At 34.5% G+C, this 7152-nt stretch overlaps 1 pseudogene; it reads right to left on the minus strand.

Annotated features, from left to right (window-relative positions):
* Positions 1 to 2959: 2959 nt before the first annotated feature.
* On the minus strand, positions 2960 to 4390 carry LOC111725292 (annotated as a pseudogene).
* Between the last annotated feature and the right edge of the window lie 2762 nt (positions 4391 to 7152).

Genomic DNA, 7152 nt, shown 5'->3' on the forward strand with positions numbered 1-7152 from the left:
CTGTTCTATCTATGAGAAACAAATTTTCTGCAAATTTATTTGTTCTTGTTTATAATAACTTTTATAGATGTAGGTCATTGTACATGACCTTGTTTGGCAATGACTGAACCTTCTGATTTAAAGACTGCCTTTTATGATCTTCACTTTTTTTTTTCATTGACTCAGGAAATATTATCATTTTTCATTTTTAATCTTTGGACCATGTTTTTCTCAAGATATTGAATTTGTGGTGAATTCTTTCTTTAATTACAAAATTATGTTTATACATGTATTTTGAAAAACACTGTTCTCCAGGACGAGCACGTTCCCATTAACATTGCTGTGTACTTGAAAGCATTGGGACCTATCTCGTCTAAATAGTGTATTACCCAAGTAGTGCCCATGGAGTACTACTTAGCCATAAAAACTAAAGTAATGCCTTGGCAGCAATTTGGGAAAAACTGGAGGCCATCATTCTAAGAAAAGTATATCAAGAATAGAAAAACAAACACTACATGTACTCTTTAATAAATTGGAACTGACATGGCCATATAAGTGCAAAGAGGGAAGTAAACATTATAGGAAAAAAGTTGGAGGAGGGAGAAGAAAAGGTAGAAGAAAATCCCATCTAAATGGTACAGTGAACACTATTGGGGAAATGGGCACATTTGCACATTGAAAGCCCTACTCAAACCTGGTATCAAAGACATTTGTACCCCCTGCTATTATGCAATTAAAATAATTAAAAATGAATTCTTTATTTTAAATTCTATTGGCATATAGTAAGCCCTCAATATTTTTGAACCAATAATTTTATTTTTTTGTCCCTTTATTATTATTATACAATCTTGAGGTTCAAAAATGAAGCTCAAAATCAAAACTGTGAAGAGGGCTGAGTTCCTTCCGGAGTCTCCAGAGGAGATTGTGTTCCCTCGCCTTTCCTCATCAAAGGCTGTCCATGTCCCTTGACTTCTGGCTGGCAACAGTATGTCACTTTTTAATCTCTTCCTCTGGTTCCAGCTTCTGTTGTCACAAATTTTTTTCCCTCTGACTCTGACTTGCTTACTGTTCTCTAATAAGGACCCCTGTGATTACACTGGCCCAAGTTAGACAATGTAGGATAATTTCCACATCTCAAGAGCCTTAACTTAATCATAGCTCCAAAATCCCTTTTGCCATGCTTAGAATATATTCACAGGTGGTCTCAGGAAATAGAGTATCCTCTGGCTAAGTAGGAAAGGAAATTATTCTGTCTACCAGGAGCTTAAAGCTAGTGAGTCACCTTGCCTCACCCATCATCAATTTTACCAGACAACATTAGCAGACACATTTCATACATCCCTCCAGGGCACTGGGAAACACAGCCAACATAAACGTAGAAGGCCCATTTTCTGTACTATCACAATTTATTGCCATATTCATTTTGTTTTATTTACTCAATGATTGCAGGTACCAGCTCCTGGGGAAATCTACTCAATATCTGAATGAGGATCATGAATCAAATACAGTCTGATTTAGATTGCCCATTCTCACAATACCTACGAGCCTCTTTCTTCCTACTCTGGGTTTAGGCATTAAACAGGAAGAAATACAAGTTTCTAACAATTGTCTTCCAGTATCTCTATTCCTGTTCTTCCCCAAATACTATGATCTCCCTTTACTGAAGGAATGTCTTTTGCTTCAATATTTTATTTAATTTAGCCTTCTTTTATATCATAACTTTTTGTGCCAATTAGTTTGTGGTCATCTTTTTGAAGGCATGTCACTTGGGGTATTATAACTCTCCTTTAGAGAACCACAAATATATATTAATCCTAATATTTAGGATTTAATTAATTTTTAAACTCTGGTTGCCACCAACTTTTTTTTTTTGGCCAGGGCTGGGTTTGAACCTGCCACCTCCAGCATATGGGGCTGGCACCCTACCATTTTGAGCCACAGGTGCCGCCCTTAATTAATTTTTAAATGTATTTGAAAAACATTTATTATCAATCCTCACTTTGTGTTATCATCACTGTAGAAATATCATAGTCTTAATGATTTGTGTCAGAATCTAGTTTCAAGTATATCTTCTACTTCTGACCTTGGAAAATCACCACACTATAGTTTTTTTGACAAAGAAATGATCAGACTAAGTATTATTTGAGATGCTTATGTTGAATTCCCTAATTCTTAGAAGCCAATGTGTGATATATTTCTGTTTATAGCTAGATGTAAGGAATTACTCAAACTAGGCAGAAATTGCATGTGACTTTGGGATGTGTCTAGACAGTAAAGATAAATTTTAGTTTACTATCACTAGAGTGGAAAAGAGACTTCAGTAAATAACTGAGCTAAATTACAAATACAGTAGGACATATGGGGATTTATAGGCAAAGAGGGAAGGTGGTGGATAGAAAATGACCAAGAAGAAACATCAGGGGGATTCTTGCTAAACTGCGTTCGCAGTATTATTGTGACAGCTGAGCTACATAGGAATGAGGACATGGCAGAGTCCAAGGGAAGGCTCAGAGAAGCCTGCCTAAAATTTGCTTAATGGGACAATCTTTGTCAGATTCTAACAACTCCCCACTGATGCTGTGCCTGGAAGAGAATGCAGCAATGTCTTGGTGCAAAGTTCTATTAGGAACCTAATATAAATATGTAGCTGTACAATGTTTCTCAAATTTTCCTGAGCATTAGAAATAACAGAGGAACGTAATATATGACAGCCTTGTCCCCAACATAAATTGTAACACTATATTTTCCCTATGGCTTTTATATAGGCATTTTTTTTCTTGATAGTCTTTATGATAGATCAGAGTGTCTATATCATCCCAACTAAACAAAAGGAAAACAGATAAAGCAATATAGCATTAAGGGGCTTCCTTGCCTAAAATTACAAGATTCTGTGTGTGTGTGTATGTGTGTGTAAATCCCTTTATTCCAATTTCATCCTTTTGACTGAACTTTACTTATCTGCCCTAATTCTTATATCCTTCTAATCTATTTCTTCATAAATTGACATGTGAGATTTTAATTGTTCTGCTGCAGTTTCATCTTCTAAAGTCAGTGGTGATTGCCAAATTAATTCAGTGCTTCAATAAATATACAGATTTCTGTGTACATATGTTGACATGTGTGGGTGAACATTAGAGAAGTTAGGATTATGGGAATAGAGTTAGGTTGACATTATAATGGAATGATTGTATGAAAAATTGTGAGATCAGGGTCAGGTATAAAGGAGAATGGGAGGGGACATGAGCCTCCAAAAAGAACACGCTATATTGGGGGTTTCATGAGACAGCTTGGCACAAACATCAAAAGACTTCAGGGAAAGGTCTGCAAGGACCTAGCTGGAGTCAGAATGGACACCAGGAAAAAGGTCCACAAGGGCCTGGCTGGGGGCGTGAAAGCGTTTGGGAAGCCATTTTAGGATAACATGTATAGCTCATTCACTGAGGAAGAAAGATTAGTTCTTGTGGGTGTGAGACAAGAAGATTCAGCTTTGTTTTACCTGCTCCTGAAGATAAGGAAGGTGTCAATTATTCTGCCCAACAGGAAACAAAGGATTAACTAGGTGGCATTTAGCTCCAAAGTCCATGCTCCCATTTCTTTTGTTTCCTGTAATCCTGTTTGTGATTGATAAGTATCTTAAGAAGTAAAAGTAATAAAAAAAGCTAAAGGGTTATTGGGTGGGTAATCCAGAATTAGGGCAGGAGAAGCCACAGGGATGATTGTTGTTGTTGCTACAAATAACTATTAACTAATCAAGAGAAATATAAAAACCAAGTGCATCTGGAGTTGTAGGCCTTTGCTGTCTCTTGCATGAAGGGTGTTGATTTTCTGGGCCCATTCTACAAATTTTACTCTATTTCTACCGTCTGTCTTCATTTTCCTCATTCCCTTGTCACCAGTGAGCATGTGGACACTCACAGGTCACATGGGGACTGGCTTGCTACATCTGGCATCCAACATTGCTAGCTCACTACAGATAGGTACATCTGGAGCTATACTTAACCTCTCTTCTAGATTTGTTTCCCAAGAATAAGATGATATGCTTATATTGTCAAGCTCCAGTTCTGTTTGCTTTTGTAGTTTTTGTATCTTATTCATAGTAGCACAAATGCTGCTCTTAGCCTCTTTCTGGTTAACAGCAATTAGATTAAAGCATGTATACAAAGTTGATACTGAGACTTTATCACTGACATTTCTTTTAAGCATGTAACCTGTACTGAATATAATACAGATCAGAGTCAGCTTTTTGCAATTTTCTGGGGTTGCAGTGGGGAGTGAGTATAGTACTGAGTTTCTTCCAGGATAACCACATGTCCTTTCAAGGCAGAAGTTAGAAACCCAAGATTCTTCTCGAAGAGGGTAGCTCAGGCACAAATGATTCCATTAATTCTAGCTTATAACCCTCCACTTCCATGTTGAATAGTTCTAGGCATATTTTAAATAAAGCTCCCTATGGGAGATCAGTTTGCAGTTAAGACTGAGAACGATTGGCATGGGTCACTAACAGTGTATTTTTAGCTTGTTTTAAATTACTTTACCCTTTGCTTACAACTCCAGTATATGATTATTGGTTAAAATAATACAGAAAAAAATAATAAATTACATAATTAACATAACTTTGATTTCATATCTCAATCCTAAAACAATGTTCTTGGGGAATTCTAATAATGAAGAGGGTATTTAAAAAGGAAATAAAATCAGCATATAAAAATATGACAACAGAGGGAAATAAACATAAATGAGGGGAAGTCTGACATTTTTTGCCAATCCTGGGTTCTAAGTTGCTTATTAACCTCATTTTGGAAATTTGAATGAAATGCAAGTTTAAAGAGCATGTAACTATCATTTTATGTTTCTCTACCAATCATAGCTCTGGTTATGATATCCCTGGGGCTGGAAATTATGTCCCTACCTTCCTTAAGGCATCCGAGCACAGGTTCTAGAAAAGGACATAAAAAATGCTTCCAATCCTATGGCTTAGAAAGTGACTGCTAATGTCTACACTGTCATATGGGGACTAACAATGGGTATAGAGCTAGCTTCTCCACGTGATGAGTCTTCTAAGCCTTTGCCGTAATAAAGGTGTGTATTTTTAGTACATATAACCATTATGAGAATTTAACAGAAGTCATTCGCATAATTAATTTGGGGCTATGATTATACTGACATGACATGTTCGTTGATTCTTATAAACACATATTTTATGTCTGACCATTGAAGATGTATTTTTTTAGAAATTCTGAGTTTTAGATTAAAAGCATGATTTTCTCACATTTTTTGCAATTTTGTGTTGTGTAATGGCAAAATGTTATGACATGCTTGTGTGATGTAGAGCCAGTTCCATGTCACTTATATGAAAAGTAAAGCTGTTTACAAGTCAAATGGTCCCCTTTGAGTTCAAACTCTCAAAATCTGTGACTATCATTGAGCTTCTTGGCATGTAGATTTCTTCCACCTGTTCTTAGATGAACCATAAATGTGAACCATAGGAGATGTGATTTTTAGTGCCAAATAGGAAACATTTACTTTATAGCCATGCAAGAGAAAACTACCTGTATTGCCAATTAAGTGTTGAATATATTAAATATTTTCCTCTACTTATCTGAGATTTTTGCCTAGAAAATTATTTTGCCAAAAAAAAGTATATAATTCTTATACAATCAATCTAGACAAAATCATGACAAATTAAAGAATAATATGGAAAATTCAGGTTGATTCAAATATGATCAGGGATAGTGGTTACTCTTGTTTAATTTTATTAAAGTTTAATTTGATTCATTGGAATCTTGGCTATGCATTTTAGTTATTCTATAGAAGGGAGCTTATAGAAATAGCTTACTAAAACCAAGATATCCTGAAGAGTCCATTTGCTTTTCTCTTGCCTCTTATTTATAAGTAAGGTTAATATAAGAAGTAGTAGAACATGAATTGTATGCCATCTTAAATTATTAATGGAAAAACTGAAACATTTGATGCTAAACACTTTGACCTGTTCTTGTTCCCTTAGAAGTTTGATATAGGATCTGCCTTCATAGTAAAATTGATTGGGACAAGGGTGGTACCTCACTCAACTGAATTAAAAATGAGGAAGCAGATTCATATAAAAAGTACAGTTTTTCACTGGAAAAAGAAACTTGAAGCTTTTTATATGCCTGTTGGCATGAGCATAAAGCAGAACTTAATGCTATAAAAGTAGAAATTGATCTAAATAAAAAAAACCATCATAGGATCACACAAGCCATGGTTCCACAAGTACACCAACCCATCTCTGCACAATTTGGTTGTTAAAATTTCCTGTAGAGTTTGGAATTTAGTATATCTCTATTATTTCTTATGCTACTGTAGAAATATTTCTATCAATTTCCAGCAAAGGTACTGATATATTTAGCTTAAGGTTAAATCAAACTCATTTTCCTTTGTCTTAATAAGATGTGATATTTATATTTGAGATGCATTTTTTGCTATCTATATAGAAAGTACATACCTGAAGCATAAATAACTCTCTTTAAATAAGCATTAAAAATATTAATGGTTTTATAAATTAGACACATAGCTTTACGAACCAAATTGGGAAAGTAAAACAACAACAAATAGTGATTAGGCTACATAATTATTAGCGAAAAATGACAGCTTATCTATATAAAAATATTTTACTCCTTTTTTTTTTTTATCTATTTGGATGTTTAAAAGAAGCTATGCCCAAATATCTGTTGTAAAAACTATAATTAACAGCATTACCACTGGGAATGGGTAAAAACATGAATGAATCATCTTTAGGATAAACATTTTAATCATTAATTATAAGATTTTGTTAACATTTGGAAACAAGTATTAATTCTGAAAGCATTTTGAAAGAAAATGAACTGTTAAACTTTAAAAGAAGTTTGTGTGTGTGTGTTTTTGTTTTTAAAATGAGGATGGAATGAATGAAGTAAGTAGGTTTTGTTATCTACTGGTGTTATTATTAGCAATGAAGAATAGGGTATAGATACTCTCACAAACATATAATTAAACTTCTTCTGAATTTAGGATGCTTTAGCATATTCTACCTGCTATGTACTCAGTTTTGGTACTGAAAACATTATGCAGCAGTCTAACATTTATAAACACACTACTAGGTTTTTCCTTCCAACCTCACAACATTTACATATTTTCTTTTCTATGAATGAAACTACT

Source organism: Otolemur garnettii, unplaced genomic scaffold (genome assembly GCF_000181295.1).
Source record: "Otolemur garnettii isolate 467f Iridium unplaced genomic scaffold, OtoGar3 scaffold00036, whole genome shotgun sequence".
In the NCBI taxonomy this organism is placed as follows: Eukaryota; Metazoa; Chordata; class Mammalia; order Primates; family Galagidae; genus Otolemur; species Otolemur garnettii.